Source organism: Mustelus asterias, chromosome 11 (assembly GCF_964213995.1).
Source record: "Mustelus asterias chromosome 11, sMusAst1.hap1.1, whole genome shotgun sequence".
NCBI lineage: Eukaryota > Metazoa > Chordata > Chondrichthyes > Carcharhiniformes > Triakidae > Mustelus > Mustelus asterias.
The window spans coordinates 66,433,101-66,460,416 of NC_135811.1; the positions used below are offsets into that span (position 1 = coordinate 66,433,101).

General features: G+C 45.0%; 1 protein-coding gene across 1 annotated transcript in view; it reads right to left on the reverse strand.

The window, feature by feature from the left end:
* LOC144500567 (uncharacterized) overlaps positions 1-16,032 on the reverse strand; it is a 1,101,151-nt gene extending 1,085,119 nt beyond the window's left edge. Inside the window, exon 1 of the mRNA XM_078223691.1 lies at positions 15,926-16,032. The gene's annotated coding sequence lies outside the window, so the exon portion shown is untranslated. The remainder of the gene's footprint in view (positions 1-15,925) is intronic.
* Positions 16,033-27,316: the final 11,284 nt, after the last annotated feature.

Here is a 27,316-nt window from a genome sequence, read left to right on the forward strand (position 1 = left end):
CTCACACACACACACACACGTACACACACACACATGCATTACAGACTGGGGAAGGTTAAATTGGTAATATCAGAATGTAGAAGAGGAATTCACAGTCTGTAGTTTTGGTTACTTGCTGATTTCAGACTGAAGCTGCTGATCTTGCTGCTTTCACTTGATGGCCGCCTGGTTTCAGTGTTGAGGGGTTTGAATGGCAGGTGGATGATCCAGTTGTTTTGTGCAAACACAGCTGTGGAGTTGATTTCATTCTCATTCTTTTGTGGTTTCTGATCGGAGAAGGTCTGGTGGATTGAGGTGCATTTGTTTCAATGTGAGAAGTGTAACAGGGAAGGCAGATGAACTTAGAGTTTGGATTAGTACTTGGAACTATGGTGTTGTTGCTATTACAGAGACTTGGTTAAGGGAAGGACAGGATTAGCAGCTTAATATTCCAGGATAGAGATGTTTCAGGTGGGATAGAAGAGGATGTAAAAGGGGTGGGGGAATTGCACAACTGGTTAAGGAGAATATAGTAAGAGTTTTAACAACACCAGGTTAAAGTCCAACAGTTTTATTTGGTAGCAAATACCATTAGCTTTCGGAGCGCTGCTCCTTCGTCAGATGGAGTGGAAAGCAGCGCTCCAAAGGCTAATGGTATTTGCTACCAAATAAACCTGTTGGACTTTAACCTGGTGTTGTTAAAACTCTTACTGTGTTCACCCCAGTCCAACGCTGGCATCTCCACATAAGGAGAATATCACAGCCCTTACTGCGGGAGGACACCTTGGAGGGGTCATACAGCAAGAGGCAATATGGGTAGAGCTCAGGAATAGGAAGGGTGTAGTCACAATGTTGGGGGTTTACTATAGGTCGCCTAACAGCCAACGGGAGATGGAGGAACAGATATGTAGGCAGGTTTTGCCAAGGTGCAAAAGTAACAGGGTTGTTGTGGTGGGAGATTTTAACTTCCTCTATATTGACTGGGACTCACTTAGTGCTAGGGGCGTGGATGGGACAGAGTTTGTAAGCAGCATCCAGGAGGGCTTCTTGAAGCAGTATGTAGATAATCCACTGGATCTGGTATTGGGGAATGAGTCCGGCCAGGTGGTCAACGTTTTTAGTAGGGGAGCAGTTCAGGAACAGTGACCACAATTCAGTAAGCTTCAAGGTACTGATGGATAAGGAAAAGTGCAGTCCTCAAGTTAAGGTGCTAAACTGGGGGAAGGCTAATTACAACAATATTAGACAGGAACTGAGGATTGTAGATTGAGGGCAGATGTTTGAGGCAAATCAACATCTGGCATGTGGGAGGCTTTCAAGTGTAAGTTGATAGAGATTCAGGACCAGCACATTCCTGTAAGGATGAAGGATAAGTATGGCACGTTTTGGGAACCTTGGATAATGAGAGATATTGTGAGCCTAGTCAAAGAGAAAAAGGAAGCATTTGTCAATGCGAGGAGGCTGGGAACATATGAAGCAAGTGTGGAATACAAGGAAAGTAGAAAAAAACTTAAGCAAGGAGTAGTAGCGGGTTAACTACCACCCGGACCCCTAGGCTGAGCTTTAGTAAGGCCCCCTGACTTTGCCCCCTGCCCCACCCTTCGTTGAATAGAATAAAGTGACGTTAAGTGGCGTTAGATAACTTATATCGTTGTACTATGTATAATGTACTACATGTATAATATCATAAAGTTATATCAATTACAACCCTTTTATTCATTTATTTTTCATTTTCTTTACATTTGTACTTTAAAAAGCTTCCGTGTTACCAAGATTTACCAACTGCTATTGTTCCAATCAGATGCCTTCTTTCTTCAGCTTCATTATGATGTCATACACGTGTAATTGATGCATTACGATAATGAATTTGAACCCTTTGGCTGGTGAGTGGTGACAGCGAGTCATTTGTCGCGTTGTAAATAACAATGAATCCTTAATCCTGCTGGCCAATGACTTTTCGTGACCTCTTTTAGCCCTCCTTACTCCTTGCCAGTGGCGGATTAACCATTAGGCTGAGTAGGCTTAAGCCTAGGGGCCCGGAAGGGAGGGGGAGGGTCCGAGAGCAGCCTACTCAGCCTAATGGTTAATCCGCAAACGAAAGTCTGTTTTGACATTTTCACAGGCGGTAAATGCGCTCAACAACAGTTTTGATGATGGATTATGCAGTGATGATAGTGGGAGTGATTTAGATGCCGAGGAGTTTGATGTTGATATTGGTGAATTATCAGATGATGATCGTGAATTTGATGATACATTGGTAGCACTGGAGGCAGTGGTGACCGTCATCGTGCTGGGGTGTGGGACTAATACTATGTAAGGGTGAATGTTGAAAAAAGTACTATATGTAACTAAGTACGCACTAAAATAAGTATGTATACATGTTATAGCATGACAATAAACTCTTTGCTGCATTTATTTTGTATTTATTTGCATGTAGTACAAATCCAGGGGTGAAGTTCCTCTATTTATAGGTATTTGTTATATTAATTCACCCATGGGGTATAGTTATGAAAATTTATTCACCCTTAAAAGGGTTAAACCAATTTTATTTTGCTCTCGGGCCCCCTCCATTCCGGGCCCCTAGGCCTACTCAGCCTAATGGTTAATCCGCCACTGGCAAGGAGTAAGGAGGGTTAAAAGAGGTCACAAAAAGTCATGGCCAGCAGGATTAAGGAAAGTCCCAAGGCTTTTTATAAAGAGCAAGAGGGTAGCCAGGGAGAGGGTTGGCCCACTCAAGGACAGGGGAAGGAATCTATGCATGGAGCCAGAGGAAATGGGCGAAGTATTAAATGAGTACTTTGCGTCAGTATTCACCGAGAAGGACTTGGTGGATGATACGTCTGGGGAAGGGTGTGTAGATAGTTTGAGTCATGTTGAGATCAAAAAGGAGGAGGTATTGGGGTTCTTGAGAAACGTTAAGGTAGACAAGTCCCCAGGGCCTGATGGGATATACTCCAGAATACTGAGAGAGGCAAAGGAGGAAATTGCTGGGACCTTGAGAGAAATCTTTGTATCCTCGCTGGCTACAGGGGAGGTGGGACCAGGGGAGGTCCCAGAGGATTGGAGAATAGCCAATGTTGTTCTTTTGTTTAAGAAGGGTAGCAAGAATAATCCAGGTGATTACAGGCCGGTGAGCCTTACATCAGTGGTAGGGAAATTATTGGAGAGGATTCTTCGAGACAGGATTTATTCCCACTTGGAAATAAGTGGACATATTAGTGAGAGGCCACATGGTTTTGTGAAGGGGAGGTCGTGTCTCACAAACTTGATCGAGTTTTTCGAGGAAGTGACGAAGATGATTGATGAGGGTAGGGCAGTGGATGTTGTCTACATGGTCTTCAGTAAGGCCTTTGACAAAGGTCCCTCATGGCAGACTGGTGCAGAAGGTGAAGTCGCATGTGATCAGAGGTGAGCTGGCAAGGTGGATACAAAACTGACTCGGTCAAAGAAGACAGAGGGTAGCAGCGGAAGGGTGTGTTTCTGAATGGAGGGCTGTGACAAGTGGCGTTCCTCAGGGATCGCTTCTGGGACCTTGGCTGTTTGTAATGTATATAAATGATTTGGAGGAAAATGTAACTGGTTTGATTAGTAAGTTTGTGGATGACACAAAGGTTGTTGGATTTGCGGATAGCGATGAGGACCATCAGAGGATACAGCAGGATATAGATCAGTTGGAGACCTGGGCGGAGAGATGGCAGATGGAGTTTAAGCCGGACAAATGTGAGGTAATGCATTTTGGAAGTTCTAATACAGATAGGAAATATGCAGTAAATGGCAGAACCCTTAAGAGTATTGATAGGCAAAGGGATCTGGGTGTACAGGTACACAGGTCACTGAAAGTGGCAATGCAGGTGGAGAAGGTAGTCAAGAAGGTTACGGCATGCTTGCCTTCATCGGCCGGGGTATTGAGTTTAAAAATTGGCAAGTCATGTTGCAGCTTTATAGAACCTTAGTGAGGCCGCACTTGGAATATAGTGTTCAATTCTGGTCGCCACACTACCAGAAGGATGTGGAGGCTTTGGAGAGGGTACAGAAAAGATTTACCAGGATGTTGCCTGGTATGGAGGGCATTAGCTATGAGGAGAGGTTGGAGAAACTTGGTTTGTTCTCACTGGAATGACGAAGGTTGAGGGGAGACCTGATATAAGTCTACAAGATTATGAGAGGCATGGACAGAGTGGATAGTCAGAAGCTTTTTCCCAGGGTGGAAGAGTCAATTACTAGGGGGCACAGGTTTAAAGTGCGAGGGGCAAAGTTTAAAGGAGATGTATGAACCAGGTTTTTTACACAGAGAGTAGTGGGTACCTGGAACTCAGTGCCGGGGGAGGTAGTGGAAGCAGATATGATAGTGACTTTTAAAGGGCGTCTTGACAAATACATGACTAGGATGGGAATAGAGGGATATGGTCCCCGGAAGGGTAGGGGGTTCTAGTTAATTCGGGCAGCATGGTCGGTGCAGGCTTGGAGGGCCGAAGGGCCTGTTCCTGTGCTGTAATTTTCTTTGTTCTTTGTTTATTCTCTATTGGCTGCATATGGAGAGAAAGTCAAACAATTGCAGACAGGGCCAAAATAAGCTTGCCAGTTGGGTGGAGTGAGAAAGGATCATTCTCAGCTTCTCAGCTGCTTCAGAATGACAGAATCCTACAGTGCAGAAGAGGGCCCTTCGGCCCATCGAGTCTTCACATGAAATGCCCTGACCTGCCCACCTAATCCCACTTGCCTACACTTGGTCCATAGCCTTGAATGTTATGGCGTGCCAAGTACTCATCCAGGTACTTTTTAAAGGATGTGAGACATCTCACCTCCACCACCCTCCCAGGCAGCACATTCCAGACCTTCATCACCCTCTGGGTAAAAATGTTTATCCTCAAATTCCCCCTCAACCTTCCACCCCTCACTTTTAACTTGTGTCCCCTCGTAACAGACACCAGTTCTACTTGTCCCCAGTTGTGCTGAGAAAATGTGTGCTTAAAACACACAATCGGTTGTTTTGTCATGTGACCACCCTTTCCAACAGATTACTTTAAATAGGATTGTGTATTCCAATCGTGAATGCCCGTGAGCGGTCACGAGCATTCAGCCTCTGATCTTCAGGTAAGTGTCCTCCAAGGCGGCCTTCACGACACACGACAGCGCAGAGTCGCTGAGCAGAAACTGATAGCCAAGTTCCGCACACATCAGGCCGACCTAAACCGGGATGTTGGGTTCATGTCACACTATCAGTAACCCCCACAGCTTGCCTGCTGGACTTGCAGAATCTCACTAGCTGCCCTGTCTGGAGACAATACACATCTCTTTAACCTGTGCTTAATGCTCCCTCCACTCACATTATCTGTATCTTTAAGACCTGGTTGGCTGTAGAGATTCGCATTCTAATCAGTATTCTGTAACTTGATTTTGTGTCTCTGTGCCCAGTTTGTGAGCAGATTTCCGCTCCATCTGATGAAGGAGCAGCACTCCGAAAGCTAATGGCATTTGCTACCAAATAAACCTGTTGGACTTTAACCTGGTGTTGTTAAAACTCTTACTGTGTTCCCCCTTTTACCCAGGGTTCCATTGTTTTAAGAGGCTAGGCTTTATTGTCTGTCTCCACCCACTGAGTATCTGGACATTGTTCTAATGGAACAGGAAATATGATGCATTCCTCTGAGGTCATTGTCTTTCTTGGGCTTTTGGGAACATGCTGCCACCATGTTAATGGCATTGGAATGTACAGTGATGCAAATTAAGTAGTGATCTTCGATAAGAGCTCAAATCACTTTTTGTTTGTGTTATAAAAGTATTGCTTCTAAAAGTTTAATTCAGCTTTCCAGCCAGTGGAAACACACATTCATAACAATATGTGGGACCCAACTTGAGCAGGAAGAGCACTGGGCCAACAATTTAGCATTCCCAGTAAACAGGGCTGTGTCTTAGACCTCAATAGGTCATCCTTCAGGAGAATATCCAATCGGGGCTGCAAGGGGAGGGACAATGCTTCACTTTGCTGGTTTTACCTGCCAACAACTTGTAAACAAAAGAACACCAAGGACGTTTTTTTCCCGTCCCACCTGCCACAGAAATCTAAGCGGGCGGGACACGGACCATGCAAAAGTCTGTTGATCTCGAGCAGGATTTTCCGGCCTTGGGGCGAGCACTGTCAAAACATCCCGCCCCAAAGGTTGGTGAATTTATACTCCAAACATAGCATGGAGGCAGATTGTTTTCTGGCGGCTGAGGCAGTGAATCAGTAGAATTGTGTCCAAGTTTGTGACATTTCTCTGAGTTTTACTGAAGGACTATACTCAGTACATGTCACAGGAATCTAATTCAGTCCTAGAGTAACCAACAAGAAAATTAGCTCAGAGGTTGCTAATAGTAGTTCAAATGTTATCTTGATTGATCAGGATGAATATTATCTGGCAAATTGCTTTTTTTTTTGGAATAAAGAGATATTGAGAAAACTGAATTCTAAATGAAAAATGGGTGTAGTGACGTGACACAATTAATTTTGTGGCGTTAACAGTCCAGAGATTAATGACTCTCCTGAATGTGATCTGATAGGCTATCTTAATCTATCAAATACTTTTGTTCTTTGATATTTAACAGCAGCACACTGAAGGAAAGGAACTTCTCTCCTCATCTCCTGTCAAAGAAAGTGAACATCAATCAAGGAGCTCCAATTCAAAGCAAACCTTTTGTGTAACACAAGAAATTTTCAATCAGTATTGGAAGAAAAGCAATTAAAAGATTAAAGTCAATAATTCAAACTTCACTTTGCTCCTATGTATTAGATAATGAGTATAACATTAACATAATAGAGATAGAGATACAATAGAGTCAGGTTATTAAACCTGTTTTCAGACTAAATGAAAGAAAAACAAGCCTTGCATTGGTGTAGCGCCTTTCACAACCATCGATGTCTCAATATCAGTTTTCAAGAAATGAAGTCATTTTGAAGTACACTCAATGTTGTAAAGAATTAGATGCAGAGTCAGTTTGCACACAGCAAATGTGATAATGACCACGTAATGGGGGCGATTTTCAGCCCACATTCATCATCAGAGAGGACGCAAAGGTGGACTGAAAATCCAGAGTGAATAAGGAAACGCGATTCCCTCGGGAGAGATTATGTTCTGCCATTTTCCCCACCCCTCGCCGGTGACCTGGCAAGGTTCTTACCCATGATGGACAAGAACCCCATTTTAATGAATTTTGCAAAAAGGTTAAAGTCATTAACAGCCCCCCCCCCCCCCCCCCCCTCGCCATATTTTCAAACCTTGTCGACGTGACGTTGGGGCAGGGAGGTGAGAGAGAGAGGCCAGCGATGATCGGGGGGAGGGAGGTGGTGTAGGGAGATGCCAGCGATGACTGTTTGTGGGGGGGATTCCTGACACCTCCATGGTGGGATGAGAGGAGGAATGGGGAAGGCTCTGATGGGGACGCCCTTTAGATCTCTGTGAGCTGGCTTTGCCGGCATGTTTAGCCACCCCCCCACCTTAAAATGAAGGTGTGAGACACACTGCCCACTGCTTTATTTTGACAAAGTGTCATGAGACCTACAGAGAAAACCTGTTCAACACACTGGTAAGCAATAGCCCGCTCAGTTTGGGTTCTGCTAGGCCAATTGACTCTGGACCTTATTACGATCTTGGTCCAAATATGGACAGAAGAGCTGAGTTGATAGTGGCTGCCCTTGACATCAAGGCAGCCAAGTGTGGCATCAAGAAGCCCAGGCAAAACTGAAGCCAACGGGAATCAGAGGGAAACCATCCAGGAGCTGGATATGCACTTAAATGGTAAAAGGTTTGGCTTGTCATGTGATTGTCCTCACTAACTGACCATTTACTGAAAAATGATCATAGTATCATAGAATCGCCACAGTGCAGGAGGAAGCCATTTGGCCCATTGAATCTGCACCGACCACAATCCCACCCAAGCCATATCCCTGTAACCCCATTTATTTACCCTGCTAATAATACTGATACGAAGGGGAAATTTAACATGGTCAATCCACCTACTCCGCACATCTTTGGAGTGTGGGAGAAAACCGGAGCATGCGGAGGAAACCCATGCAGACATGGGGAGAATGTGCAAACTCCACACAGACAGTCACCCATGACCATGTATTCCAATTGTATAAACAAAAATGGTTATGCTTGTGTTAGAGGAATTCAGGATAACCTGGGACTAAAAGACAAATAGATTATGATAGAATAATTTAGAAATGAATATAATACAGAAAAAGTAATGGTGTACCTGGAATTACAAAGGTATAGTTGCACAGAAACACATATAACCATTGTTAGAGATTTTAAATATGTATTTTTGAAAGAATTCTGTACATCTTGGTCAAAATGTGGAGATGCCAGCATTGGACTGGGATGGGCACAGTAAGAAGTCTCACAACACCAGGTTAAAGTCCAACAGGTTTATTTGGCAGCACAAGCTTTCGGAGCACTGCTCCTTCATCAGGTGAGCGCTCCGAAAGCTTGTGCTGCCAAATAAACCCATCTTGGACAAACACAGACTGCCCCAAGGCATAATAGGATGTAAGATTAACTACATTCTTTAAGAACAATATGGCCACAGAGTATAGTTTTTAATCAGTATAGTTCCCAGACACTAGAACATAGAACATAGAAACATAGAAAAGCTACAGCACAAACAGGCCCTTCGGCCCACAAGTTGCACCAAACAATTTCCTTACCTTCGAGGCTCATCTATAACCCTCTATCTTACTAACCTCCATGAACCTATCCAAAGTCTCTTAAAAGACTCAATCGAATCGGCTTCCACCACCACTACCGGCAGCCGATTCCACGCACCCACCACCCTCAGTGAAAAACTTACCCCTAACCTCTCCTCTATACCTACTCCTCAGCACCCTAAACCTGTGACCCCTCGTGACAACCATTTCAACCTTGGGTAAAAGCCTCTGAGAATCCATTCTATCAATATCTCTCAACATCTTATACACCTCTATCAGGTCACCTCTCATCCTTCGCCTCTCCAAGGAGAATGGACCTAGCTCTCTCAACCTATCCTCATAAGGCATACCACTTAATCCTGGCAACATCCTCGTAAATCTCCTTTGCACCCGTTCTATGGTTTCCACATCCTTTCTGTAATGAGGCGACCAGAACTGGGCACAGTACTCCAGGTGGGGTCTGACCAGGATCCTATATCCCGATTTCTAAACTCAATTCCTCTATTGATGAAGGCCAGTATTCCATACGCCTTCTTAACCACAGCCTCTACCTGCGACGCTGCTTTGAGCGTCCTATGAACCCGGACCCCAAGATCCCTCTGTTCTTCCACACTGCCAAGCATCTTACCCTTAATATTATATGCTTCCATCCTATTCGACCTGCCAAAATGAACCACCATACACTTATCTGGGTTGAAGTCCATCTGCCCAGTCTTGCATCTTATCTATGTCTCGTTGCAACTGCTGACATCCCTCTACACTATCCACAACACCTCCAACCTTTGTCATCAGCAAACTTGCCAACCCATCCTTCCACTTCCTCATCCTAAATGAATGGGACAATTCCTTTCATAGAACATAGAACAGTACAGCACAGTACAGGCCCTTCGACCCACGATGTTGTGCCGAACCTTTTCCGAAACCAAGATCAAGCTATTCCACTCCCTATCATTCTGGTGTGCTCCATGTGCCTATCCAATAACCGCTTGAAAGTTCCTAAAGTGTCTGACTCCACTATCACTGCAGGCAGTCCATTCCACACCCCAACCACTCTCTAAGTAAAGAGCCTACCTCGTACATCCCTCCTATATCTTCCACCACGAACCTTATAGTTATGCCCCCAGCAACAGCTACATCCACCCGAGGAAATAGTCTCTGAATGTCCACTCTATCTATCCCCCTCAGCATCTTATAAACCTCTATTAAGTTGCCTCTCAACCTCCTCCGCTCTAAAGAGAAAAGCCCTAGCTCCCTCAACCTTTGCTCATAAGACCTACCGTCCAAACCAGGCAGCATCCTGGTAAATATCCTTTGCACTTTTTCCAGTGCTTCCACATTCTTCTTATAGTGAGGTGACCAGAACTGCACACAATATTCCAAATGTGGTCTCACCAAGGTCCTGTACAGTTGCAGCATAACTCCACAGCTCTTAAACTCAATTCCCCTGTTAATAAACACTAACACACTATAGGCCTTCTTCACAGCTCTATCCACTTGAGTGGCAACCTTCAGAGATCTGTGGATATGAACTCCAAGATCTCTCTGTTCCTCCACATTCCTTAGAACCCTACCTTTGACCCTGTAATCCGCATTCAAATTTGTCCTACCAAAATGAATCACCTCGCACTTATCAGGGTTAAACTCCATCTGCCATTTTTCAGCCCAGCTCTGCATCCTATCAATGTCTCTTTGCAGCCTACAACAGCACTCCACCTCATCCACTACTCCACCAATCTTGGTGTCATCTGCAAATTTACTGATCCACCCTTCAGCCCCTTCCTCCAAGTCATTTATAAAAATCACAAATAGCAGAGGACCCAGCACTGATTCTTGTGGTACACCGCTGGTAACCGGTTTCCAGTCTGAAAATTTTCCATCCACCACCACCCTTTGTCTTCTATGAGATAGCCAGTTACTTATCCAATCGGCCAAATTTCCCTCTATCCCACACCTCCTTACTTTCTTCATGAGCCGACCATGGGGGACCTTATCAAACGCCTTACTAAAATCCATGTATATGACATCAACTGCTCTACCTTTATCTTAGTTACCTCCACATAAAATTCAATCAAATTTGTGAGGCAAGACTTAACCTTCACAAATCCACGTTGACTATCCCGGATTAAGCTGCATCTTTCTAAATGGTCGTAAATCCTATCCCTCAGGACCTTCTCCATTAACTTGTCGACCACCGAAGTAAGACTAACCGGCCCATAATTACCAGGGTCATTCCTATTTCCTTTCTTGAACAGAGGAACAACATTCGCCACTCTTCAGTCCTCTGGCACTATCCCCGTGGACAGTGAGGACTCAAAGATCAAAGCCAAAGGCTCTGCAATCTCATCCCTTGCCTCCCAAAGAATCCTAGGATATATCTCATCTGGCCCAGGGGACTTATTGACCCTCAGGTTTTTCAAAATTGCTAATACATCTTCCCTCAGAACATCCATCTCCTCCAGCCTATCAGCCTGTATCACTCTCATCCTCAAAAACATGGCCCCTCTCCTTGGTGAACACTGAAGAAAAGTATTCATTCATCGCCTCTCCTATCTCTTCTGACTCCATGCACAAGTTCCCACTACTGTCCTTGACCGGCCCTAACCTCACCCTGGTCATTCTTTCACATAAGAGTAAAAGGCCTTGGGGTTTTCCTTGATCCGACCCGCCAAGGATTTCTCATGCCCCCTCCTAGCTCTCCTAAGCCCTTTTTTCAGCTCATTCCTTGCTAACTTGTAACCCTCAATGGACCCAACTGAACCTTGTTTTCTCATTCTTACATACGCTTCCTTCTTCCTCTTGACAAGACATTCAACCTCTTCTGTGAACCATGGTTCCCTCACTCGGCCATTTCCTCCCTGCCTGACAGGGACATACCTATCAAGGATACGCAGTATTTGTTCCTTAAACAAGCTCCACTTTTCATTTGTGCCTTTCCCTGACAGTTTCTGTTCCCAACCTATGCTCTGATAAGGGATGCTTAGCAGCCAATGAGAGTGGCATCTCTTGAACGCTATGGAGAGACAGTGAGAAAGTTATCTTGAACTATATTCCTTACATAATAGAGGTTGCTAAGAGACAAGTGGGTGGGAGCATCTAGATTCTATGGACCAATGAATTCTCATGTTGCCAGAGATGTAATCAGCCAAGGTAAATAATCCATATTAACATGATTGGTCCATCCTAGTAAGATGGACAGAGTAGGCGAGCAGTTGATTTCTGAAAAAGTATAATTTCAGAATGTCTTGATAATATAATTAGAGTAATTTGAGCTGTCTCAAAATGCTCTCCCTTCATGGTGGAACCAGGCCTGGCAATAAAGTACGTCTTCAAACCAGAATTACTGTCTCTGATGAGTTCTTTGTATTTGCTGAGCTGTATTAATAAAGAGAAATCTCCTGCATGAAGCCAGCAAAATGCATTGCTCTCTGAAATCTTCCTACAGCTTGGTGAAGGGCAATAATCTCAGTCCCAGAACCTTTCTGCAGGAACCAAAAGAGAAAATGCTGGAAAATCTCAGCAGGTCTGGTAGCATCTGTACGTAAGGAGAGAAAAGAGCTGACATTTCGAGTCCAGATGACCCTTTGTCATTTCTGCAGGAGTTCCTCAGGGTTTGCCCCAGGCTCAATATCTTCAGCTGCCTCATCAATGACCTTCCCTGTATCATAAGGTCAGAAGTGGGGATGTTCGCTGATGATTGTACAATCTTCAGCACCGTTTGCAACACCCTCAGATTCTGAAGCAGTACCCTATGTGCAGCAAGACCTGGACAATGTCAGGCTTGGGCTGATAAATAACATTTAACATTTACAACGCACAAGTGCCAGGCAAAGAGCATTTCCAACAAGAAAACATCTAACCACCTCCCCTTGACATTTAATGACATTACCATCACTAAAACCACTGCCCACTACCACATGAGCAATAGCAAACACCTTATTGTGGCTTCACTGGAAAGGAAGACTACTGATGGCATTGGAGCTGATGAAGTTGAGATGAGTACATATGTATAAAAATGCAGCCAGTTTAGTGCCTTGAACCTGTCCAACTATTCAGTTAGGTCAAGGTTGATCTGTATCTTAATTTAGCTGCCTTAATCTTTCAACACTTAATAACCTTGTCCAACAAAAATCTAACAATTGCATTCTTGAAGTGTCAGTTGATACCAGTTTCAGCAGCTTTTCATGTGTTTACAAGCTGATTTCTGGATATTGGCAGACTAAAGGACATCTCAGTAATAACTTAGGAGACACCCAAATAGAGACGTTCTTTCTCATACTATTCTCCTTATTTGCTATGGCTATTTGCTGGTAATTGCTGCAATCTTTAGTAGCTTTTAACTTCAGTGTATTGTCCTGCTATTACTGTGGGAAGCTGCCCTTTCCATCTCTCCTTTTTGTGCCCTAATGCACTCTTCACCAACATTGCAAAATCACTTCAATCTCTGACTCCAGCCCACTCACACCCACACACTATCGTATCGTGAGGCCGGTCTGATCTCACCCAGAGTCTCACTAGCCAAGCCCAAAAGTCCAGTCAACCACATCTTACAATGCAGGCTCCCCAACCAGGATTCAGGCCTTTAATCAAGAAAGTTACAACCTATTCTTCAGGTAGTCTGATCTCAGACACAAAGAACGCCAGACTGTAGACCTGAACTTGCAGTCTGACCACACCTTTAGCCAGCTAGGCTCTCGTTCAACATTTCCGGAGAACTGGTGGTAGACATTCTCCAAAAGCCAGTCATTAGCACTAGACTACAACAAAACATTTTTTAAAGATTATTTATTAGTGTCTCAAGTAGGTTTACATTAACACTGCAATGAAGTTACTGTGAAAATCCCCGAGTCATCACACTCCGGGAGTACACTGAGGGAGAATTTACCAAGGCCAATCCATTTAATCAGCACGTCTTTTGGATTGTGGGAGGAAACCCACCAGAACGCGCAGACTGTGACCCAGCCAGGAATTAAACCCAGCTCCCTGGCACTGTGAGGCAACAGTGCTAACCACTGTGCCACCGTGTATTTATTTTGTGCCTTCAATGTAGTAAAACATCTCAAGGTGCTTTGCAGGAGGTGGTTGTCACTTTAAGACCAGCCTCAATAAGTAAGGGTGTTATGCACAAGTGGGTGAGGGGACCAATGGATATTGACCTGATTTTCTCACTCTCAACCTGCCCATAAACAGAAAGGTCTTTTTCAATCCTGATTTCCTCTTGTACGTTCCACAACCATTAAATTCGGAGTGTTCCAATCATCTGTGAATAACATGCACAGCTAATTTCAGGTCAGGTAAAATAAAAATGGTTGGTTTATTTTTACACACGCGAGAGAGGTTTCACAATGTTCATCCCTTTTGCAGTCCCACAGTAACTGGGGATAAAGAGAAAGGTAGAGGATTCAGGGCACGACCACAATAAAAGTACAATTCAGGTGTCCAGAATCCAGAATCAAAAGTCTAATAGTTTTCTTCCCAGGGAAGGTTGACTGACTGGAGGGTGATGCGTCTTTCCCGAGGGAGACTTCCATGCTGGGAGAAGGCACATAGACTGAGTTAGTCTGGGAGGCACGAGTTCCACGGTTCCAGCTGTTTTATGTTTCAATGAGGGCCAGCCTTCTTCCTGCGGCGAGAGGGTAAGATGGTGGACAGTGTAGATTGCTTTTCTGGAGTTGCTGCTTCCTTCATTATTGGAGGTTAGGATCTGTGAAGGGTTGTCTGTGTTTGGAGTTGGGCTGGAGCAGACAGACTGCCTACTGTGTCGGCTGGGTTGGAATGTTTACGCTAAGCCCGGAGTGTAACATTTCAGATGTTTAAGGAGTCTGTCTTTGTTCACTTTGAAACTATTGGAAGCCAGCAGCTGGAGACCCCTTGTCAGCTCAGAAATTGTCTATTTTGAAAAGCACAAAAATATGACCATATTTATCTCTCAGTCAAACCAGACCGTATTGCTGTAACACTCTGTAAATGGCACAGCTATAAGTATGGAAGTGGATACTGGCACATCAGCCACAGTGATGCGCAAGCACACATTTCAGTACCTGACAGCGAGAGTCCAACCACTGAAATTGGTGAGCAGTTCTGCCAAGTGAAGATGTACATGGGAGAAGCAATAAACATAAAAGGCACCACAATGGTACCTGTAAGCTATAAGAACATAAGATCTAGGAGCAGGAGTAGGCCATCTGGCCCCTCGAGCCTGCTCCGCCATTCAATAAGATCATGGCTGATCTTTTTGTGGACTCAGCTCCACTTACCCACCCGCTCACCATAACCCTTAATTCCTTTACTGTTCAACGATTTATCTATCCTTGCCTTAAAAACATTCAATGAGGTAGCCCCAACTACTTCACTGGGCAAGGAATTCCACAGATTCACGATCCTTTGTGTGAAGAAGTTCCTCCTCAACTCAGTCCTAAATCTGCTTCCCCTTATTCTGAGGCTATGCCCCCTAGTTCTAGTTTCACCTGCCAGTGGAAACAACTTCCCTGCTTCTATCTTATCTATTCCCTTCATATGTTTCTATAAGATCTCCCCTCATTCTTCTGAATTCCAATGAGTATAGCCCCAGTCTACTCAGTCTCTCCTCATAAACCAACCCTCTCAACTCCGGAATCAACTCTAGTGAATCTCCTCTGCACCCCCTCCAGTGCCAGTATATCCTTTCTCAAGTAAGGAGACCAAAACTGTGCACAGTACTCCAGGTGTGGCCTCACCAGCACCTTGTACAGCTGCAACATAACTTTGACGTTTTTATACTCCATCCCTCTAGCAATGAAGGACAAAATTCCATTTGCCTTCTTAATTACCTGCTGCACCTGCAAACCAATTCCTTGAGATTCCTGCACAAGGACACCCAGGTCCCTCTGCACAGCAGCATGCTGCAATTTTTTACTATTTAAATAATAGTCCATTTTGCTTTATTCATACCAAAATGAATGACCTCACATTTACCAACATTGGCCTCCATCTGCCAGACCCTCGCCCACTCACTTAGACTGTCTATATCCCTTTGCAGACTTTCAGCGTCCTCTGCACACTTTGCTCTGCCACCCATCTTAGTGTCATCTGCGAATTTTGACGCACTACATTTGGTCCCCAACTTCAAATTATCTATGTAAATCGTAAACAATTGCGGTCCCAACACTGATCTCTGAGGCACACCACTAGTCACTGATCGCCAACCAGAAAAACACCCATTTACCCCCACTCTTTGCTTTCTGTTAGTTAACCAATCCTCTATCCATGCTAATACAGTACCCATAACACCGTGCACCTTTATCTTATGTAGCAGTCTTTGGTGCGGCACCTTGTCAAATGCCTTCTGGAAATCCAGATACACCACATCCACAGGTTCCCCACTGTCCCCTGCACATGTAATGTTCTCAAAGAATTCCACCAAATTAGTCAAACATGACCTTCCCTTCATGAACCCATGCTGCATCTTACCAAAGCTATGGACAACAGTCTGCCCAACACTCAGTAATAATAGTGACGGGGGAAGGACCAAACCATCTGGGTCGATATTGGTTCCATAGTTTACCATCCCATACATTTGAATTTTAGTTATGTTTGTGGGGTAAGGCGCCTCTTTTATCATCTTGACCTTTTCTTCCACAGGATGTAATCCTGCTTGTGACACTAACAAATAAACCTAAACCGTGCTGACCTGATAAACAAAATATTATTTCATCTCATCCAGTCTCCCTTGATGTAATTATAACCAAATAATATGAAAGGAATCCTCAAATCGATCCTTCAACAATTAATTCTTGTGCAAGAAGTCTTACACCAGGGTATTTACAGCTCAGCAAATAAATAGGTTTGCAGCTAATGGGTAAACCCTGTTTATCCCCTGGGCAATTCGGAATTGGATCATTGTGGGTTCTTAACATGTGTCCAAGATAGTCATCACCAAATCAGGAAAACTCTGCCCTCATGTCTATCACTGTTATTGTCCAGTATATATAAGGAAAATGTAAATGGGAAATAAATCACAGGCATTGTGAGAAATGAAATGGAAAGAATTAGTTTTGACAGTTAAATGTAAAAAAACATACTTTTGGCACAAAAGATCAGAACAATCTGTTGACTCAGTGTAAAAGGAAAATATCTGGATAGTGAAATTTATAGTCTGATCTAAACAGATTTTGTTGTGTTTAAGTCAGTCATGAATATTGAGCAGGATGTCAATCTGTAATGTGGAGGCCAGCAATGATGAGTTAATGTGATTTTTTAAACTGCATTTGTAATACCAGATATTAATTAGAACCATCGAACCATAGGATCGCTACAGTGGAGATCGAGTCTGCACCAACTCCCCGAAAGAATCCCACCCAGGCCATCCCCTCCACCCTCTCCCATAACCACATGCATTTACCATGGCTAATCCACCTAATCTGCAAACCTTTGGACTGTGGGAGGAAACCAGAGCACCCGGAAGAAACAGTGCTCTGGTTTCTCCATTTGCACATTCTCCCTGAAAGAGAGAATGGGAGAATGTGCAAACTCCACACAGATAGTCATCTAAGGCTCCTGCGCTGTGAGGCAGCAGTGCTAACCACTGTGCCACCGTGCCACTCATAATTCTATTGGTTATTATGAGTCTATCTTGTACCCTCTGTTTAGGAATTCCACCAATGTATTATCCTTGGTGTCTTAATAAATAATTGTTAGTTCACGATTTATGCTTTGACTTTCTCCTTGATGACTTTGGTAAGAAAATATTAATTTGATCATTCATTGGGGGCTGGCAGTGTAAATATTAATATTATTTAGTTTGGCTAATGTAAGACCATTCAATCAAGCCAAATTAAAGCATCTAATATTTCATTAGAAGGGGAGCGCAGATGAGGAGTCAATAAAATAATTAAGAATTTATCTGGTTCCCTTGGTTGATATTTACAAGGCTTATTAGAGTAAATATCCCAGTTTTCTACGATAGATAAATCACACAGCTTTCATTGAACATAGCAACAGGAAAAGGTCATTCGGCCTCTTGGGCCTGTCCCAGCATTTCATAAGATTGTGGCTGATCTGTGAATAGCTCCATATGACTTTGTTCCATATCTTTTAAAATCTGTAGGCTGGGATCTTCTGGCCAAGCTCTCCCCAAAGCCGGAAAATCCTGCCCGAGGTCAACGGACCTTAGCGTGATCCGTATCCCATCCCAAACATCAATCAATCTGAGATTTAAATTAATAATTGATCCAATATAAACTGCCACATGCAGAAGAGAGTTCCAATCTTCTGCCACCCTTTGTGCGTGTAAGTGTTTCCTAATTTCACTCCTAAAAGGCCAAATTCTTACTGCCCCTAGTCTTAGACTCACCAGCCAGGAGAAATATTTTCCGTCTCATCAGTTTCCCTTAATATCTTGACATTTTCAATGTAACCACTGCTTAACTTTCTAAATCCAGGAACACAATAGTAGTTATTTTTGTCATGAGTTGCAGGTGTCATCGGGAAGGCCAGTATTTGTCAATCTGTCAATTTGTCAACCTACGGGCGGCACGGTAGCACAGTGGTTAGCACTGCTGCTTCACAGTTCCAGGGTCCCGGGTTCGATTCCCGGCTCGGGTCACTGTCTGTGTGGAGTTTGCACATTCTCCTCGTGTCTGCGTGGGTTTCCTCCGGGTACTCTGGTTTCCTCCCACAGTCCAAAGACGTGCAGGTTAGGTTGATTGGCCAGGTTAAAAATTGCCCCTTAGAATCCTAAAATGTGTAGATTAGAGGGATTAGTGGGTAAATATGTGGGGGTAGGGCCTGGGTGGGATTGTGGTCGGTGCAGACTCGATGGGCCGAATGGCCTCCTTCTGCACTGTAGGATTTCTATGATTTCTATGATTGTTGTCCATCCCTAATTGTCTTTGAGCAGATGGTGGTGAGTCACCTTCTTGAACTGTTACTTCCCAGCTGGTGTTGGCAAGGAGACTTTTCTGCAGTGATTTTGTACAACTGAGTCAATTCAGAAGATAACCAACAGAGGATAACCAACTAGACACACTGCTATGTGTCTAGAGTCAAATGTAGGCCAGACCGGTAAGGATGGCAGATTTCCTTCCTTAAAGGGTATTAGGTGACCCAATAAAATGGTGAAACCACGATAGTTTCATGGTCACCATTAGAGACTGGCTTTCTCTTCCAGATTTATTAATTGATTAAATTTATTATGATGGTGAGATTCGAACTTGTGTCCCCAAGGTATTCACCTAGGCCTCTCAATTACTAGTTCAGGGTCCTGAAAAATGAGTATAGTTTTAGGAGTTTAAACATAAGATAATACAAACCCCTAGTGAGAAACTAGGAAACAAACCTAAAGTAATTGCAATTCAAAGGATGGCCTGTGTCAATTTAATAAGGTCAGAGTTGGAAGTGGGACAACATTAAAGCATGGATGCCCCCTAGGTGGGGACAAGCTGACTACAATTGTCTTAATACAGGGTTTAAATTTTTCGCATGGTTTTCCAGAACATAGGAAATGTTTGGGAATGGGGACTCTCTATCTGGGATATCCCAGATATGCCACATTGCCATGGGATAAAATGCAGGGAGTTGGAACCTAGATGCAGCTATGAGACACATAGAGAAAGAGAAAGAGAGAAATCTGCCAGAAACTGTATATCAGAAATAAAAGGGCTATCAGAAACCAAGGGTGTATTCTGGTGTGGAGTCACCAAGTAAAAGTGCAGAGAGGGCCATGTTTCAGTACAATTGTGGGGTACTTAAGGAAAGTTGAAGGGTCTCCTATCTAGATGTGGAAGAAATATCATACCTTGAGAGCTGTGGCATACTTTGGTTAAGTCCCAGGAGAAGTGAAGGAACCCTCAAGACCCTGTAAAGCATAGGGGAACTCTTGGGTGGAAATAAAAGGACAGAAAGTGGTCTGTTGAGATTTTCACGTTTAAATGCAAGTGTTTATATATATTCCTGAATTATATAGGCTGAGACTTGCTGCTGCCAGTTTTGGCAGACAGGTTCAGTGACCAGAGCGGAAAATCTCGTAAAATGTCAAAATTGCACATGATATGATTGTCCCCCGCTCCCTGCCAGTGACCTGGCATGTTTCCCAACGTTCAACATCAGGAACATCATTTCCATACATTTGCATTTAATTATCAGTCCGCTCCACCTGAATTATCCTCGCCCAAAAGAAAGTCCATTCACATCGGCGTGAGGGAATCATAGAAATCATAGAAACCCTACAGTGCAGAAATAGGCCATTCAGCCCATCAAGTCTGCACCGACCACAATCCCATCCAGGCCCTATCCTCATATCCCCACATATTTACCCACTAATCCCTCTAACCTACGCATCCCGGGACACTAAGGGGCAATTTAGCATGGCCAATTAACCTAACGCGCACATCTTTGGACTGTGGGAGGAAACCGGAGCACCCGGAGGAAACCCACGCAGACACAGGAAGAATGTGCAAACTCCACACAGACAGTGACCCAAGCCGGGAATCGAACCCAGGTCCCTGGAGCTGTGAAGCAGCAGTGCTAACCACTGTGCTACCGTGCCGCCCCTAAAGAGGGAAGATCGACATGAAACCTAACTGGTCTCCCAAGGCATAGACCTGGCGAGCACACTTCCCACAGGAGCTCAGGTGAATGCATCAAGAGGGTTCACATCCAGGCACTACCTGAGCAGTGCCTGGGCACTACCCCTGGCAGTTGGTGCCAGAAACTTCAATTCTACTTTCCCCTCCCACTTTGGGCTTTGCCGATATTCGGGAAAACCCCGCCTCTAATGATAAATTTGTGGTCCCTGTTTTGTTTAACTCTTGTACAATAAAAGTTTTAATTTAAAATGTGAAACCTCGCAACACAATTCTTTCAGTTAATAACTAACGGCAGGTCAACTTTCCATTGTCAACCCCTTGTCCACTCTGATTCTTTGGCGGGTAGGGCAGTAGAATTCTGAAGTAGGAGCTTGTTTGAAAAGTTACTAGCCTCCTCGAGATCATAAGTGACAATACCACTCGGCTATCTTCTCCCCCTAATCTCAATCTCCATTGGGGTTATCTCTTTTTGTTCTGTGGCTCTTGGATTCCATGTATCATTCAGGTAAACTTACACTGCATTCCTTCCAAAGCCAACACATCTTCCAAAGTATGGTACCCAGAGCTGCCCATGCTGCCCCAGTTGTAATCTTACTAGGGTTTTGAATAGTTGAAGCTGCAACATCTACACGCTGATTTATTTTTAATTAATTTATGGAGTGTGGGCATCACTGGCAAGGCCAGCGTTTACTGCTCACCTCGGATTGCCCTTGAAAAGAGCATTCTAATATTCTAATCCTTTTGATATAAAAGTTAGCATTGCGATAGCCTTTCAGATTATTTTCTGTACTTGTGCATGTTATTTTAATTATATATTTAGAGAGACTGCTACGGTTCTTTGGATCTCATTGCCTCTAGCATTTCCCCATGTAGAAAATACCCCGATCAATCCCTTAACAGTCCAAAGTGAATGATATCACACTTGACTACATTGAAATAATTTATCAGTTTTTGTCCATTCGCTGTATCTATTAATAACCCTGTAAATTTATGCTACCATCAACACTGCTTAAAATAGCATCTATTATTGTGACAGCAGCAAATTTGGATTTAAAGCTTTATATCCCATAATTTAAATCACTAATAGGTTGAATAATTGAGGCTCCAACACAGATCCTTGTGAGACACCACAAGTCAGGTCTTACTAATTAGAGTACTTACCCATTACCCATACTCTCTACCTCCTGGCACTCAGCCTATTTCTTAACCAACTCAATCGCCATGGTGATGCTGTGGCTCTCACTGCTATTGTAAGGGTGGCAGGGTGGCACGGTGGTTAGCATTGCTGTCTCACAGTGCCAGGAACCCAAGTTCGATTCCAGCCTTGGATGACTGACTCAAGGAGTTTGCACATTCTCCCCGTGTCTGTGTGGGTTTCTTCTGGGTGCTCTGGTTTCCTCCCACACTCCAAAGATGTGCAGGTTAGGTGGATTGACCATGCTAAATTGCCCCTTAGTGCCCAAAGATGTGTAGGTTGGGGGGATTAGCAGGGTAAATGTGTAGGGTTATGGGGAAGGGGTAGGTAAGATGCTCTTTCAGGGAGTTGGTGCAGACTCGATGGGCCGAATAGCCTCCTTCTGTGTTGTAGGATTTCTATCATTTTATGGATTTCTATCATTTTATGACCTTTCCCTACCTCTCTAATCCTCTGGCATGCTCTCCTCCATTCAACACTCTCACTATCTACAATCCATTTCCTATCTCATTTCAGATCCTCCTTATTTACAATCCTTCCAAATTAAATTCTGCATTCTCCTAATCAGTCTACCTTTGAGTGACTGCCCACGTTCAATTATTCCAAACTTTCAGCTAAATTCCTCTTGCACTCCCCCCCACCTCCACCTCCCAAACTTTTCTCCTTTTTTAAGATTTTGATCATTCTAATAATTTTTAGGATCTGTAATATCGATTGAATTCCTTAACCATTTTTGAAATAGTTCAGTTCGAATTTCTGCAGGTTGGAATTCTTTATAAGAAAGCTGTTGTTTGAGAAAATCAGAATTGTCTTACTGTTTTACGACAAGTCCCTGAGCAGAGCAACTGTATGCTGTCTAATTGCCCACAGGACAATTAGGTGTTTTTATTTGAATCAATTCTGTAGAAGAGTCACATGGACTCGAAACATTAATTCTGTTTCTCGCTCCACAGGCCTGCTGAGTTTATCCAACATTCTCTGTTTTTCTCACATTGATTTAATAGATATTTGCTAGCAAGACGTCTGTACCAGAAGGAAGGCTTTATTTTCTGATATTATGGTATGATCTATTATTGACAAGAGAAAGTGTCTTTATTTAAGGCTTCTCTGTGTCTGTGGGGAATGTACTAGTTGTTTCTAATAGAATGTAAGCTCTTGAGTGAGTAAGAGACAGAGCTATGGCTTAGTTTATAACCCATGCTGCAGCGGTTGCAGAGGTGGGGGTGACATAAGATGATTTGCACCCAATAGCCAATCATGGAATCATAGAATCCCTACAGTTCAGAAGGCTATTCAGCCCATCAAGTCTGCACCAACACTCCAGCAGGGCATCTTACCCAGGCCCGCCTTATGCCTATAACCCTGCACATTTACCATGGATAATCCACCTTAGCCACACATCCTAGAACACTAAAGGGCAATATAGCATGGCCAATACACCTTACTTGCACATCTTTGGACACGAAGGGGAAATTTAACATGGCCAATTCACCTAACCTACACATCTTTGGACTATGGGAGGAAACCGGAGCACCCAGAGGAAACTCACGCAGACATGGGGAGAACATGCAAACTCCACACAGACAGACATCTAAGGCTGGAATTGAACCCGGGTCCCTGGCGTTGTGAGGCAGCAGTGCTATCCACTGTGCCACCATGCTGCCCAAAGGAAAAGGTGAATTTGGAGATTCTCCAGACAGTGGAAACCCTGAATAATGAGACTGGTTGATAAAAGTTGAGAAATATAATCTTTGTTCTCTCAGTGATATCATAGCTTTTGGGATATGATTCTTTTACACAGTTCAACATTACTTCAAAGATTAAAACAGTACTGGCAACATCAAGAATGCCTGGGAACTTGAGAGATGAAAATCTTCTAAGTTATCTTCACTGCTTCTTATCAAGTGCATGTAAAACCTTGCTTAATAGATTCTACTTGACTCATAAATATTGGTTATTCATGCCTTGTAGATCAAGCACAACTGGGGACTCTAGTGTTAGAAATTAACAATTCAGACCCTTGAGTTTTTTTTAATTAGAAAAATTACCTCAAAACCCTAAACCTCCTTACATTCCTTACCTAATCTAACACTCCACCTTTAATCATCCCTGCACTCCCAAATCCACCATCTTGTCAGCTGTGTGATCTTTTTTCCTAATAACAATGTCTCTAATCTCCTGAACCTGAGATTACTCGGAACAAACATAAGATGCGGTCATGGAAAATACATGCATCACAGCCAATTGAGATCAACCCTGAATTGCAATGCCTATCATCATCAACTCCCAACATCTCAATGCAATCGCCTTGTTTTTAAATTCAACAAATAGTCAATCACATCACGGCCAGTGTGCCCCGCACTCCTGGTTTCACATTAGATACCAGCATAAATGGGTCTTTTTCTGATTGGCAGTCAGTGACTAGTGGGGTTCCACAGGGATCTGTGCCAGGACCACAACTGTACATATCGCATATTAATGATTTGGAAGAGGGAACTGAATGTATTTTCTCCAAATTTGCAGTTGACGCAAAGTTGGGTGGAAGGGTGAGCTGCGAGCAGAATGCAGAGCTGCTTCAGCGTGATTTGGACAGGCTGAGTGTGTGGGCATCTGCACGGCAGATACATGTGGATAAATGTGAGGTTATCCACTTTGGTAGCAATAAAAGGAAGCGAGATTATTACTTGAATGGGTGTAAATTGAGAGAGGTGGATTCTCAGTGAGGCCTTGGCGTCCTTGTGCATCAGTTGCAGGTACAGCAGGCAGTAAAGAAGGCAAATGGTGTGTTGGCTTTCATAGCAAGAGGATTTGATCTCGGGATAGGGATGTTTTGCTGCAATTGTATAGAGCGTTGGTGAGGCCACAACTGGAATATTGGTTGCAATTCTCCCAAAAAAGTTCTATGAGTCGGATTTGCGGGAAAACTGGTGCAAATCACAAAGAACAAAGAACAATACAGCACAGGAACAAGCCCTTCGGCCCTCCAAGCCCGCGCCGCTCCCTGGTCCAAACTAGACCATTCTTTTGTATCCCTCCATTCCCACTCCATTCATGTGGCTATCTAGATAAGTCTTAAATGTTCCCAGTGTGTCCGCCTCCACCACCTTGCCCGGTAGCGCATTCCAGGCCCCCACCACCCTCTGTGTAAAATACGTCCTTCTGATATCTGTGTTAAACCTCCTCCCCCTCACCTTGAACCTATGACCTCTCGTGAACGTCACCACCGATCTGGGAAAAAGCTTCCCACCGTTCACCCTATCTATGCCTTTCATAATTTTATACACCTCTATTAGGTCACCCCTCATCCTCCGTCTTTCCAGTGAGAACAACCCCAGTTTACCCAATCTCTCCTCATAACTAAGCCCCTCCATACCAGGCAACATCCTGGTAAACCTCCTCTGCACTCTCTCTAAAGCCTCCACGTCCTTCTGGTAGTGTGGCGACCAGAACTGGGCGCAGTATTCCTAATGCGGCCGAACCAACGTTCTATACAACTGCAACATCAGACCCCAACTTTTATACTCCATGCCTCGTCCTATAAAGGCAAGCATGCCATATGCCTTATTCACTACCTTCTCCACCTGTGACGTCACCTTCAAGGATTTGTGGACTTGCACACCCAGGTCCCTCTGCGTATCTACACCCTTTATGGTTCTGCCATTTATCCCCCTATAGCTCCCCCCTACGTTAGTTCTAACAAAATGCAACACTTCGCATTTATCTGGATTGAACTCCATCTGCCTTTTCTTTGCCCAAATTTTCAGCCTATCTATATCCTTCTGTAGCCTCTGACAATGTTCCTCACTATCTGCAAGTCCAGCCATTTTCGTGTCGTCCGCAAACTTACTGATCACCCCAGTTACCATAGAAGAAACCCATGAAAATCATAGAAACCCTACAGTGCAGAAACAGGCCAGTCGGCCCATCAAGTCTGCACCGACCAAAATCCCACCCAGGCCCTACCCCCATATCCCTACACATTTACCCACTAATCCCTCTAACCTATGCATCTCAGGACACTAAGGGGCAATTTTTAGAATGGCCAATCAACCTAACGCGCACATCTTTGGACTGTGGGAGGAAACCGGAGCACCCGGAGGAAACCCACACAGACACAAGGAGAATGTGCAAACTGCACACAGACAGTGACCCAAGCCGGGAATCGAACCCAGGTCCCTGGAGCTGTGAAGCAGCAGTGCTAACCACTGTGCTACCGTGCCGCCCTTACACCTTCTTCCAGTTACACCTTCTTCCAGATCGTTTATATAAATCACAAACAGCAGAGGTCCCAATACAGAGCCCTGCAGAACACCACTAGTCACAGGCATCCAGCTGGAAAAAGACCTTTCCACTACCACCCTCTGTTTTCTGTCACCAAGCCAGTTCTCCACCCATCTAGCCACCTCCCCCTTTATCCCATGAGATCCAACCTTTTGCACCAACCTACCATGAGGGACTTTGTCAAATGCTTTTCTAAAGTCCATATATCACGCCGGTTTATTCAGTGTAACTTCAGACTCGAATCTTCCACACTCTGTGACCTCTGCATTGCAGAATCATGAATATAATTAAAAGCTCAGGGGGTGGGGTCTATCTACGCCATAGACTAACAGCCTGGGCCTCTGCGCATGCGCAGTAACCCCTACCTGTCATCCTCCCAATCGCTAGCCAACTCGATTGCTGGCCAGCACGGGACTATCGCAGTGCTGCCCCTCCTGACACCCCCTTAACCCGATTGCAGCCCACATGAGCATTCCCAGGCCAGCCCCGACCCCCATCCTATCCCGGAGCGCCCTGTACCCCAGCCCCCCCCATGCCCCAGCAATGACGATTCCCCCACCCCTACCTCCCGGCAGACCACACCCCGCGAGGCAGACCCCTACCCCGGCACAGCACCCCCCAGCACAAACCCCCAGCACACCCCCCCGGCACACCTTCCCCGGCACCGCCCCCCCCCCCCCCCCCCCTCCCAACTCCGGCACACCTTCCCCGGCACACCCCCCTCCAGCACATCCCCCTCCCCCAGCACAACCCCTTCCCCCAGCACACCCCCCCCCCCAACCCCGGCACACCTTCCCCGCCACACCCCCCCCAGCACATCCCCCTCCCCCAGCACAACCCCTTCCCCCAGCAAACCCCCCAAAGCACACCCCCCCCCCCCAAGCACACCCCCCCGAAGCACACCCTCCCCAGCACACATCCTACAGCACACACCCCACAACACCCCCCCAGCACACCCCCCTCCAGCACATGCCCACAGCACATCCCCTCCAGCATACCACACCAGCACACCCCCCCCAGCACACCCCCCCCCCCCCCGCACACCCCCCCCCCCCCCACACACACACCCCCCACACACACTCCCTGTGCTGATCACGCCCCCTCCCGTCGCCCTGATCCTGGCCTTCCTCAAGCCCCGACAGATCACCATGCAGAGTGGCAGTGGGGACCCCCCCCAACGTATCACTCCCAAGCCCTGCCCCAAAGGCCCTGCCACCTTGGCACTGCCCGATACCTGATGGGCAGTGCCAAGATTCCCCCTGGGCAAGGGCACTTTGCCCATTGGGCAGTGCCAGGGGGCCTAGGCAGGCACTGCCAGGGTGTCCATGCCCAGGGGATATCACCCCCCCCCCCCACCACCTGAACCACTGAGGGGGCCCTGATTGCACCCCCCTTCACTCCAGCAGGGTCATCCTACTAGTTCCCGCTAGAAAGCGGGGAGCTAGTCTGAACCCCGCAAAAATGAAATACTCCTGACAGGGTGGGAGATGTTAGCGGGCCTGGAGATTTCAGTCCTGAGCCCACTAATCACATTAAAACAAGATTAAAAACAGATGCAAAGTACTGAACTTGTGTTCCCGCTTGTTTCCAGTGTGGTTCATATGGCACTGG